Raw genomic sequence first — 12,816 nt, forward strand, 5'->3', positions numbered from 1 at the left:
TCTCTGCTCAGATTGTCGGAGAGAACATTCCTCTGCCCGGAATGAGCGAGCCGATAGTGGTATTGAGTGGACTTCGGTTCATCTCAGTATCTCTACTGCAAGATGTGAAAGTATGAAAATGTACCTCCCTGCTAGTTGAAATACGCCAGTACCATGGAGATGTCGCGCACGGAGCGACTCGGCAGGATCTGTTGGATCTGTTGAAGGGCCAGACTACAGCCTCTAAGCCTAGCTGAATGATGTGGAGGTACCCTTCAGGTCCCGACCATAGGCCCGAACCAGAACATGGGCGCCCCCCACCCCCCCTTTTCTTTGACGAGTCTGAGAACAGCATCAAATGCAGGGGAAGGACGAGAAGATCCACTCCCATGCAAGAGGTATACGTAGGTCAACCCCCATTGCAGGTCTAATCGTTCCGCCAGTCCCATAGGGGCCAGAAAGTCTGGTTAATCATTGCTTTGATTCCACCAGAACTTGGGCCGCCTAACCGGGAACTTATCCTGAGGCGACCGTTCAGGACTTAGACGGGTCAAGGAGGAAAGGAGACCCAAGAAACGTACCAAGATAGGGCTGAAAGATCTCCTTGTCTGAGGAAAGGTTCTGCGACTCTCCTCAGCCTTGCCACAGTCAAGTGATGGGAAGGCTTGGAGAAGGAGTCAATATCATGGCTAGATATCCCAGATGTTGAGGTAGAAGCAGAGAAGGCTCCTTGCGAATTACCATGATCCCTAGATCTTGGTAAAGTCCCAGAAGCTTGTCTCGGTGTCGAAGAAGGTCGATTCCGAGACTACCGGAGTTAGCCAGACCTCCAGAAAGCGAAGGATAGCAGGGAGAGTTCTCTGGTAAAAACCTGCGATGCTGCGGCGGGATCGCAACACAGCATCTTAAACTGGAACATCTATAGTCTAAGCTGAATTCCAAGTGCTTCCTGGAAGACGGATGGAATGGGACCTGGAAGTACCCGTCCTTCCGATCCAGGGCATATGGAGTCTAGTGGTCTCGCTACCAGTCTGATCGATTCTGCTGTTCCACGCTGGACGAAGTTTGTTCGACAAACTTCATCAGAGCTGAGTGGTCGATGACGGAACTCCCGTCTCAGATGCTTTCCCTACAAGAAAGGATCGACTGAAGAAGCTGGGGGGGAAGCCATCGACGACCCTATGGAGGACATTCTTCTAGAGCATGGCTCCTTCTGCCCGAAGGGCAAACCTCTTGCCGATCCCATGGCATAGAAGCTCAGCGACACTGGATTCGCTGTCAGTGGAGGAGAGATGTTAAGAGCGAGGCGCGATATCCTTGGCTGATCACGGAGATCGTGCAGGAATCGGCACCCCGGGAAGCTGTTATCTGGAGGAGTAACCTCAGGCATCCCGCCAGCAGGAGACCTGCAGGGGGGTTGCCAATCCTAGAGTTTGCGAACTCGGCCGCTCCCTCTAGGATTATTGCCTCCCCGGGAGGACTTCCTGTCCTACCTGTCCCTGACAGGAGGGGACTGCTATTGTACACCTTGTCTTAGCTGCCGGAGCCAGTTCCGATAACCTAGGCTGACGAGGCTGTATGATGAGGCGTCGGAGGCTTGCAGGGTCTGGAAGTAAGCGCCTTTTGGAGGAGTGAATCGAGATTCGACTTCCTCTGCACACCAGCTGTCCATTTCTCCGTCCTTGGGCTCAAACAAGCTCTTCCCAAGGATGGAAGAGTGTCTGAGTTGTCGACATCCACGGATGGGACTTCCGAGAGGAAGCCCTCGGTCACTGCGTCTAGATGCTTCAACATCGAGTTTGCCCGCAAGTTCGAAACTTGGCGACGGAACGCATAGGTGCTTGGGCCCGAGAGAAGGAAAGTTCCCATGATCTTCCTGGAGCTTCCTTGTACAAATCCTCGGGTCGCAATCGGAGAGGGAAAGGCCTGGTAAGCCCCTTCCACGAAATGGTGAAGAGGAAGGGCTAAACCAGTCGCCCCCTGCCCGGCGGAGAATTCTCGAAAGAAAACTCCCTGGCAAGACCCTTCCACGGACTGGTGGGGAGGAAGGGCTAAACCAGAATCTGAAAAGAAGGAGAAGAATGTTGCTCAGACCTCCCTGAAGATTCTTCCTGCTCTTGCACGTGCCATGCTCTGCGTTTACGGGGTGAAGATCGTGTTCTGGAAGTATGCACTCCAGAAGACTCGCCAGGTTGCCCATGTTGCGAAACCCCGACGGGAATCGCGGTCGAAATAGCCCTGGCGCTCGCGCGATGGTAAATCGATGGTCCGCGCGTGGGCGAATGTGGGTGCGCCCGTGCGCGAGCACGCAGGCGCGTGGGCTGGAGAGCGCGTAGTCGAAAGAGCGCGAGGGAGCGCAGGTGGGGGCGAGCATGGTTGGAAGGACGAGCGCTGGTGGTCGGAATCCGATGGTGCGAAGGCGAGCGATGGCGCGTAGGCAAGCGACGGCGAGTTGGCGAGCGATGGCTCACTGGCGGGAATCGCGCTGGCGTTCGCGCGATGGAAAACCGTTGGTTCGCGCGCGGGCAAAAATGGGCGCGCAGCCGAGAGGGCGAGCACAGGCGGCCGGGAGACCGATGGCGCGTAGGCGGGCGATGGCGTGTAGGCGGGCAATGGCGCGTAGGCGGGCGATGGCGCGTAGGCGGGCGATGGCGCGTAGGCGGGCGATGGCGCGCTGACGAGCGATGGCGCGTAGGCGGGCGATGGCGCGCTGACGAGCGATGGCGCGTCTTGGCGAGCGAGGGACCGTAAGCGAGCGAAGGCGCGTTGGAAAGCGATGGCACGTTGGCAAGCGATGGCGCATTGACGAGCGGTGGCACGTTAAAAACGCTTGCGCGCAGGCGAAGAATCGCGCGGGCGCGTAGGAGATCGCTGACGCGTAAGAGACTAGAGAAAATCGTCGGCGAGAAGGCGAAGGAAATCTTCTTGCTTGCGCCCAGATCTGGTAGATCGTGGGCGTGAGGGCAAACGTTGACGCGCATCGCGCTAATCAGAAGGCGCACAGGTGCATCAGGAAGGGGAGCGCCGATGCGCGCTGGCAAGCAGGCAATCGTGGGCGTTCAGGAAACCGTTGGCGCCCATGGTGCGTAGCAGGAAAGGGCGCGCAGATGTGCGCTGGCGAGCTGAAGAGAGCTGGCACACAGAAGGTCAGAAGCACAGGTGAGCGCTGTCGCGCAGGAAGAAGATCTACGGCGAGACTCAACTACCGGAGATCGTGGTCCACAGCAGGCGAGCGCTAGACCGCTACTGCGCGCGCGAGTGCAGGAGAACGTAGGCGCGCAGGAAAAACCTGGCACTTCTGTCCGAAGGGCCTGCCGCTTTACTGATCCCATGGCAAAGGAGTCTATTGACACTGGATTCCTGGTCAGGGGAGGGAGAGATGTTATGAACAGGATGCGATATCCTAAACGAATCATGGAGATTGTCCAGGGATCGGCCCCGAGTTGCTTCCACTTGTCCGTCCAACTTTGTAGGCATCCCCCCACTGGTGGAGAAGCAGGGGGAGTGCCTCGGCTGCTCCCTCTAGGATTTTTCCCTCCCCTGGAGGACTTCTTGCCTTTTCTGTCCTTGACAGGAAAGGTCTTATTAGACACCACTGTCTTCGCTGCTGTTTTCGATGTTGTGGTCTTGGTTGGACAGGACTGCTGAGGTGCTGGAGGTTTATAGGGCTTGGATGTCAAAGCCCTATGGAGGAAGGAATCCTGATGAGACTTCCTCCACCTCTCAGCAGCATGTTCCACGTCCTTAGGCTTAAACAGGTGGGCTCCCTCTAGAGAGGAATGTCTGAGCCTAGTTATCTCGACGTTGGGGACCTGATGGTGAAATCTCTCAGACACCGCATCTCAACGTTTCAAGATGGTGTTTGCCCACAAGTTCGAAACTTGGTGGGCAAGAAACTCGATCGTGCGAGTGCCTAAGAAAAGGAAGGTCTCCATTGCCTTCCTGGTACGTTCCTTGGAGAAATCCTCGGTTCGTACCAGGATTCCCAAGGTCCCTAACCAGACATCCAGCCATGAAGTAACCTGCATAGCATCCTTTGTGACCTTTTCCTGATTAAGAACTTCGGCCGCCGAGAAAGAGACCTGCCGGCTGAAGAGTCTCAAGAGAGATCCCCTTAGTTAGCTGTTCCAGAAAGTGGTGTAGAGGAAGAGCTGGAATGGGCTCCTCCAGGATCTCAAAGTACCTCCTCTGTTGTACACGAGGAGGTGGGAGGAGCTTGTTGGTAGAGCCGGAATGGTTGGAGGAGGCAAACTAGGAGAGCTGTTAGGCTATCTTAGCCCTGGCACCCTTCAACCTTTGAGACCAGGGCAGGGCTGCACAGGTCGTTGAGGGTTTCTGGGTGCCAAAGACATGGTCTAAGACCATGTCCTTGCCCTCTCGAGGGAGTATCTCTGGGTTGGAAAATTTGTTGAGAACCCTTTTTTAAAAGTCAAAACCTGCCAGAATGCATGTTCTGACTCTTTTTGCTCCCCTTTTGACGTCGGACTTGCAGCGAAGTCTCCATCTTCCATCCCCAGGAGCTCTTCCCGGCTTGGGTCGCGGACATCCCTCGAGAGGCTGGCTGTCTTCGTCTTTGTAGTCCTGGATGAGGACTTTAGCAGGGTATTGGAGTCTTTGGACTCCTTCCGAGGAAGGCTAAGGTGTTGTGTCCTTCCTGATCTTTGATGGAGGGGAACTCTCAGCGTGAAGGGAGGTTTCCTTCGACGGTGAAATGGAGGAGGGCCTTTCCTCACGCGACTACCTTGGTAAAGGTGAGTTGGGAGAGTATCCCTGGGGAGATACTGGAAGGACTAGCCTTGATAGCCCGACTGGAGTCAGTTTCACCCTCGAAGAAGTGACCGCGTCGGAAACTCCTCTTTTCCTCTTCAGTGGGGTGGAGGAAACCATGGTTCCGTGTCGGGAGTCTGGAGCTATAGGCTGCTCTGATGAGAGGCCAGGCGAGCAGGATTCAATGGCTGTGCCACAGCTCTGACTAGGGCACTGAACCATGGCTCCTGACTGACCGAAGCACTGTCAGACAGATCCCCTGTAGGGAAAGGGACAGAAGGTTCCCTACGAGGAGTTACTGTAATAGGTGGGTCCGCCTTAGAAGTAGGCAATTTTGGGATCCTGTTTCCCTTTTCCCGAAGGGCACACTGAAATGTGTTTGCGGGGAGGGGAGTGAGGCGATGATGACCTGCACGTGTGTAGTTCCTGTGCGCGGGAGAAGATTAGCGTATATACGGGCACGCGGGAGGTTGTTGGCGTGCACGGGCAAAAGTTGACGCGCAGGTGATAGCTGGCACGAAGGTGTGAACTGACGTATGGGCGAGAGTTGGATTGTGCCCACGAACGAGTGGTGTCGTGCGGGCGATAGCCGACACGCTGGCGCGTAGGCGTATGTTGCAGCTGCCGTCTATGAGGGCGAGCAGATGAAGGGGCGTGCCGAAGCTTTGTAGAGCGCTGACGAGTAGGCTGGTGTTGACGGGCTGCTGGTGAGCGCTGATGTCCTGCGCGTAGGAGATCGTGGACGCGTAGGTGCAGGGCGCTCAGGAGAGCGCTGGCACACAGGAGATCGTTGGCGGACAGGAGAGTGCAAGCGCGCATGAGAGCGCTGGCACATAGGAGACCGTGGGCGCAGGGCGCGCAGGAGAGCGCTGGCACGTAGGCGTATGTTGCAGCTGCCGTCTATGAGAGTGAGCAGGTGAAGGGGCATGCCAAAGCATTGTAGAGCGCTGACGAGCAGGCTGGTGTTGACGGGCTGCTGGTGAGCGCTGATGTCCTGCGCGTAGGATATCGTGGACGCGTAGGCACAGGGCGCTCAGGAGAGCGCTGGCATCTAGGAGATCGTTCGCGCACAGGAGAGTGCAAGCGCGCATGAGAGCGCTGGCACATAGGAGACCGCGGGCGCAGGGCGCGCAGGAGAGCGCTGGCACGTAGGCGTATGTTGCAGCTGCCGTCTATGAGAGTGAGCAGGTAAAGGGGCGTGCCAAAGCATTGTAGAGCGCTGACGAGCAGGCTGGTGTTGACGAGCTGCTGGTGAGCGCTGATCTCCTGCAGGAGGTTGGCGAGCTGAAGGGGAATGGCACGCAGCTGCACACTTCGTTAGGCACTGAAGAGGATTTACGGGGAACAGGAACGGTGATGGAAGGTCGGCAGGTCTGATGGATGGTAGGTCAGGAACTGGGATGTGCCATTTGGAAGGGCGAGCATCCACCGATGGAGATCGCGAACGATCTGCAAAGAGGTCTAGGACCGAAGTCGGAGGACTAGTAGCAGGTCCAATGACGGTCGAAGGTTGAGGTCCAGAGGATAACTGCAGCGGAGGCTCCTCTGCAGGTGAAGGCTGCAACGACGAAGCAGAAGAGCCGAAGAGGCGCCTTTTCACCGATGGTGAAGGGAGACTTCTAAGGTGAAGTGAAGGGCAAGCTTTCTGACGAAGACGCCCTCTAGAGGCCGTTGGATCAGCAAGCTGACCGTACGCCATAGCAGTCCACCGAAGAGGAGTCTCTATGAGTGAACTTCGTCGAGGGTAAGAAACACGAAACACTCGCAGGAGGGACAGACGTTGGACTTATAGTTACCCCCTCGAAGGATGATCAGGAACAGGGGAAATTAAGTCGGCAGCAACCACTGGAGAGTCTGGAGGGGCAGAGGAGTCGGATGAGATTATAGGTAACACCTCTGACTCCACAATGTCAACGAGGGCCAGAGGATCTACCTCTGACGGCGACGATGACTACTGCACAGTAGCACCCTCGCGGATGATCTGCAGCAGGGTGGACCCGAGAGCCTCAAGGACGACCAAACTTGTAACAAAGGAGTTAGTGACAAGGCCTCACCCGGGGGGAGAGGTGGGGCCGCTTCGCTAGGGGAAGCAACACTATCTCTCGAGTACCGGGGCTGGCCGATATAAAATTGGTCTACGCTATTACTCGATGGTCTCTCGGAAAAGACCGAACGAGTAGGAGCTTTGGTGGAGGGTCGGGAGACGGAAGAAGAGGCCTTGGGTTTTCCTCCCTTCGAAGGAACCTTCGAAGGAGAAATATTCCGCTTAGACTTCTTCTTCTGCCGCCGCCCAAACCTCTCCCACTGGGAGGAAGACCACTCCCTACACTCATTACACTTATTATCACTATCACACCATTGACATCGGCAGGTGGGACAAATGGTGTGGGGATCTGTCTCCACCGCCGACATAAATGTTCCACAGGGCCAGCCGGTGAGTCCAGGGCAGATGCGCATGGTTGCAGAAGTCAACTCACAAACACACACTAGAAAAAGAAAAAGTAAAAACAGATTAATGGCAGTCCAAATAAAGGCAAAGGATGAAGAGCGGCAAATTCCGTTCACCATCCGAGCTAAAAGCAAATTGAGCTAAATCACAGGTGTGTAACTGGGAGCGGTAGCAAACTACCCTCCCCTACCCCCTACTAACTAGCGGAGTGGGTAGTTAACCCTTGCTTAACTTTAATGGCTCATCATTTCACCTACGCCGAAAGTAATATACAGTAGTAGGGTGAAGTAATTTTGGACACCTTTTTAGTAACCTTTGTACAAAATCTATATTAATAATTTATGACCAAATACCAAACATGTTTTCAAAGAATTAGAAATTCTCTTATTTCAGCAATAAAAAAAATATCTTGGAGGCGAGGCAATTTTGGACAGTGAGGCAATTTTGGACGCATCTGTATCTCCGTTAAGCGCCAACGCTTAGTTGGGCAAACTATGACAATTTGTAGTCCCTGTCTATATAAATATGCTGGAAAAAAATTATAGACTTAGATAGATTGTTGTGTCCGCAATCCAAGATTGTCCAATTTTGCCTCACCAAGAAAAAAGTGAGAAGTTTGCCAGTCCAATTTTGCCTGACCATGGCTTTGAAAACCATCTAATTTTGCCTTACTATATGAATATGTATATCAAACTTTGTATTCGAGCACACAAATATACTTTTATGTATAAATCTGCATATATGTAGTCATAAAAATGACAAATTCGGAGATAATTTGTATTTTTCCTAATCATACAAACCTTAGCTATTTACATTGGGTTTACCTTTTAGCGTAGCTGAAATGGCGAGCCATTAGAATTTTACGAGAGTATATTACCCCCGCGCTAGTTAGCGGGGGGTAGGGGAGTGGTAGCTGGCTACCCCTCCCCCCCTCACACACCGGTGAACTGCTTCACTTCACTTAGAGGTAGGACTTGTCTTGGGGGACAGGGCTGGCGGGCAAACATGTGTAAATAGCTAAGGGTTGAATGGTTAGGAAAAATACAAATTATCTCCGAATTTGTCATTTGTTCCGTAACCGAAATACAAACCACGCTATTTACATTGGGTGACTTACCCCTTAGGAAGGGTGGAAAGTCCCCAGCCATACTGGCTTTTACTTTACCCGGGGACTCAAAATCGGAGTGAGTGGCACTCGAGAAAAGGAGTCCCTGCACCTCACAAGTTTCTTGCTCCGCAAGGAAACGTGTGGCCTACATAAGCTTGTGTGTGAAGGAAGAAGTGTGACCCGTCCTAGGCAGTTGACCTGGAGTTCCAGAAGGAACTCCGGGTTAGGACGTTCCCAATACCAACTCGTCAGGGTATGGGGGACGCGACAGTATTGACTCAATACTCGGAACACAAGGAAGCATGGTTTACCTGCAGAGGTTTGAGGTCAGCTATGCAGAGACCAGGATGCTGCTTCCCCAGTAGAGGGGACGATGAAGAAAGAAGTAAGGGCCAGACATACTTCATTCGTTCATGCAGACTAAAACCTGATAACAATGCCCTCAACCTTCTGCTACCTGTCCAAAAAGGAGCCTGAGGTTAGACCAGCTGTTGTGTAGCCACCACAGAGCGATAGAAACGTATCGATACTCCTGTGGGTCACGTCCTGCAGGAAGCGGGCTGCGAAGGTCATTAGACGCTTCCAGACTCCAGCTTGTAGCACCTGCGTCACAGAGTAGTACTACTCGAAGGCCAGGGACGTTGCGATGTATCCGACATCGTGCTGTAGGGCGACGTGATGGAGGAGGGTCTGGATTCAGGTCGAGATGAATGTCCTTGAGTCCGAGCTGAAGAGGTATACAGTATTGGAGACTCTCCCCTGTGTCCTTCCTGTGCTCCCAACCCGGCTGCACGTGAGGACAAACTGCAGCTGTTCCCAAGGATAACCCCTCGATTCCTTTACTGGCAAGAAGGAGAAGGTTTGGGTCATCTGATACAGAATGGCGACTCAAAATCTTGAAGGAGTTGGACCGAAGGGCCAGGACCCCAAGATTCTGAGTCTAGCCAACAGCTCAGGAGCGAACCTGAATGTTGCCTTCCCCTATCCCTTAGAAAGGGCGGAGTCGTACGAGACCAAGAAAATTGCTTACACACTGGCCGAGGCCAGAGTGAGCAGGAGCACCGTCCCCCAAGACGGAATACGATCAGAGGCCTGATGTAATGGTTCTTGAGAAGATCTCTTAAGGGACTAAAAAGTCCGAACCATGCTCCATGGAGGAGGTCTCACTCCGACTGGGGGCAGGGACGTTCGCAGCTTCGCATGAGCGAAGAAAGGTCCAGCGGGAAGGAAAAAGTCTATTCCTTTCAGCCTGAAGGCCAGAGAAAGGCTGAGCGACAGGATTCATTGCCGAGAGCGGAAAGGAGTTTCCTCCCGCCGAAAAGCAATAAGTCCGTTATTGCTGGAGAAGAGGCCTCAAGGGAAGAGGTATCTCTCCCACAACACCAACCACAGAAGACTCTCCACTTCGCCTGGTAGACCCCTGCGGATGACTATCGCAGGTGACGCGACCTCCGCTCCGCGACTGTAGCGGGTTGTCTCTTCTTGAGGAGGCGGCGTAGTGTCTCCAGGCGCGAAGCCGAAGCGATGCCCCGGCTCGTGAAAGATGTTGTAGTGTGGTTGTTTGAGTAGCCTGTGCCATGGGAGAAGCTCTCCCGGGAGTTCCGTCAGGGGAAGCAGAGGGTCCGGAAACCGTTCCGCGTATAGTCACAGTGGAGCTCTCAGGGCCATCGAAAGGTTGACAGACAACCTGGTCTGGTCGAGACCCATTCTCAACAGACAACAATGGTGGGAAGACGCAGGCGTCGATGTTGTCCCACCATCACCAGAAAGCATTTTGCCAAAGAGTCTTGGGGTCTGAGACTGGGGGGAAGAACAGCGGAAGCTTTAAGTTCCAGGCTGTCGCAATCAGGTCCCCCAGGCCAGGACTTGCTGGCTACTAAAGGCCAAAGACCCCCAGGTACCCTCTATCTGCGAGGCTCTGCTCAGGTAGTCGGAGAGAACATTCCTCTGCCCGGAATGAGCGAGCCGATAGTGGTATAGAGAGGAACTCGGATCATCTCAGTATCTCTACTGCAAGATGCGAAGGTATGAAAATGCGTCCCTTGCTGGTTGGAATACGCCAGTACCATGAAGCCGTCGCGCACGGAGCGACTCGGCAGGAACTGTAGGATCTGTAGAGGGGCCAGACTACGGCCCCTAAGCCTGCCTGAATGATGGAGAGGTATCCTTCAGGTCCTGACCATAGGCCTGAACCGGAACATGCCCCCCCCCCCCCCCCCCACCTTTTCTTTGACGAGTCCGAGAACAGCATCAAAATGTGGGGAAAGGACGAGAATATCCACTCCCATCAAGAGGTTCCATAGGTCAACACCCATTGCAGGTCTAAACGTTCCGCTGGTCCCATAGGGCCAGAAAGTCCGGTTAATCGTTGTCTTGATACCACCGGAACTTGGGCTGCCCCAGAGGGAACTTATCCTGAGGCGACCGTTCGGGACTTTAGACTGGTCAATGAGGAAAAGAGACTCAGGAAACGTTCCAAGGTAGGGCTGAAAGCTCTGCTTGACTGAAAACAGGTACTGCGACTCTCCTCAGCCTTGCCACAGTCAACTGAAGGGAAGGCTCAGAAAAGGAGGCAACAGCATCTGGCGTACCCAGGCGGTCACCCATCCAAGCACTGACCAGCCCAACGTTGCTTAACTTCGCTGATCGGACGAGAAGCGGTGTCTCCAACGTGGTAAGGCCGTTGACTCAATATCATGGCTAGATACCCCAGATGTTGAGGCAGAAGTAGAGAAGGCTCCTAGCAAATTACCATGATCCCTCACTCATGGTAAGAACCCGGAAGCCTGTCCCGGCGTCGAAGAAGGTCGAACCCGAGCCTACCGGAGTTGACCAGACCTCCAAAAGGCTAAGGAGGTGGAAGCCTGCTCCTGAGCGGCCATGAGGATAGCAGGGAGAGTTCTTTGGAGAAAATCCTGCGATGCCGCGGCGGGATCGCCACACCGCATCTTAAGTCTAGGCTGAATTCCAAGAGCTTCCTGGAAGATGGATGGAATGGAAACTGGAAGTACCCGTCCTTCCGATCCAGGGCCTAAGGAGCCCTGCTGCCTCGTTACCAGTCTGATCGATTCTGCTGTCCCACGCTGGACGAAGTTTGTCCGACAAACTTGAAAAGAGCTGAGAGGTCGACCACGGAATTCCCGTCTCAGATGCTTTCCTACGAGAAAGGATCGACTGAAGAAGCCGGGGGGTGAAGCCGTCGACGACAATATGGAGGACCTTCTCCTAAGGCATGGATCATTCTGCCCAAACGGTCAAAACTCTTCCCGACCCCATGGCATAGAGGTTCAATGACACTGAATTCGCTGACAGAGACGGAGAGATGGTAAGAGCGAGGCGCGATATCCTTGGCTGATCACGGAGATCGTGTAGGAATCGGCATCGGGAAGCTGTTATCCGGATGAGTAACCTTAGGCATCCTCCCAGCATGAGACCTGCAAGGGGGGGTTACCAATCCTAGAGTTTGTGAACTCTGCCGCTCCCTCTAGGATTATGCCCCCCCAGGAGAGCTTCCCGTGCTACCTGTCCCTGACAGGAGGGGACTGCTATTGGACACCTTGTCTTAGCTGCCGTAGCCGGTCCAATAACTTAGGCCGACGAGGCTGAAAGAAGAGGCGCTGGAGGCCTACAGGGTCTGGAAGAAAGCGCCTTGGAGGAGTGAAAACGGAAGTCGACTTCCTCCGCACAACCGCTGTCCATGTCTCTGTCCTTGGGCACAAACAAGCTCTTCCAAAGGATGGAAGAGTGTCTGAGCTTGTCGACATCCACGGATGAGGCACTCGAGAGGAAGCCCTCGGACACTGCGTCTAGATGGTCCAACCTCGAGCTTGCCCGCAAGATCGAAACTTGGCGACGAAACGCCAAGGTGCTAGAGCCCGAGAGGAGGAAAGTACCCCTGACCTTCCTGGAGCTTCCTTGTACAAAACCTCGGGTCGCAACCGAGGAGGGAAAGGACCTGGTAAGCCCCTTCCACGAGATGGAGAAGAGGAAGGGGTAAACCAGTCACCCCTTGCCCGACGGAGAAATCTCGAACGGAAAGCTCCCTGGCAAGACCCTTCCAGGGAATGACGAGGAAGGGCTAACCCAGGTTCTGGAAAGAAGAAAGTTGCTCAGACCTCCCTGAAGATTCTTCCTGCTCTTGCATGTGCCATGTTCTGCGTTTACGGGGTGAAGACCGTGTTCAGGAAATACGCTCCAGAAGACTCGCCAGGCTGGCCATGTTACGAAACCCCGACGGGAATCACGGTCGCAATCACCCTGGCGCTCGCACGATGGTAAATCAATGGTTTGCGCGTGGCCGAACGTGGAAGCGCCCATGTGCGGGCACGCAGGAGCGCAGACGAAAGTGCGCGAGGGAGCCCAGAAGGAGGGCGAGCGTGGTAGGAAGGGTGATTGCTGGTGGTCGGAATCCGAAAGTTCATAGGCGAGCGATGACCCGTAGGCGAGCAATGGATACACCGTCGGTTCGCGCGACGGAACACCGTTGGTTCGTGCGACAGAACACCGTTGGTCC

General features: G+C 54.3%; 1 protein-coding gene and 1 pseudogene across 6 annotated transcripts in view; both read right to left on the reverse strand.

Moving 5' to 3' along the window:
• Window positions 1-12,816, reverse strand: part of LOC137640043 (uncharacterized) — a 74,553-nt gene that overhangs the window by 56,245 nt on the left and 5,492 nt on the right. The gene's annotated exons all lie outside the window — the stretch shown is intronic.
• LOC137640329 (5S ribosomal RNA) lies at window positions 10,874-10,991 on the reverse strand (annotated as a pseudogene).

The sequence above is a fragment of the Palaemon carinicauda genome, chromosome 4 (genome assembly GCF_036898095.1).
Source record: "Palaemon carinicauda isolate YSFRI2023 chromosome 4, ASM3689809v2, whole genome shotgun sequence".
Classification (NCBI taxonomy): Eukaryota; Metazoa; Arthropoda; class Malacostraca; order Decapoda; family Palaemonidae; genus Palaemon; species Palaemon carinicauda.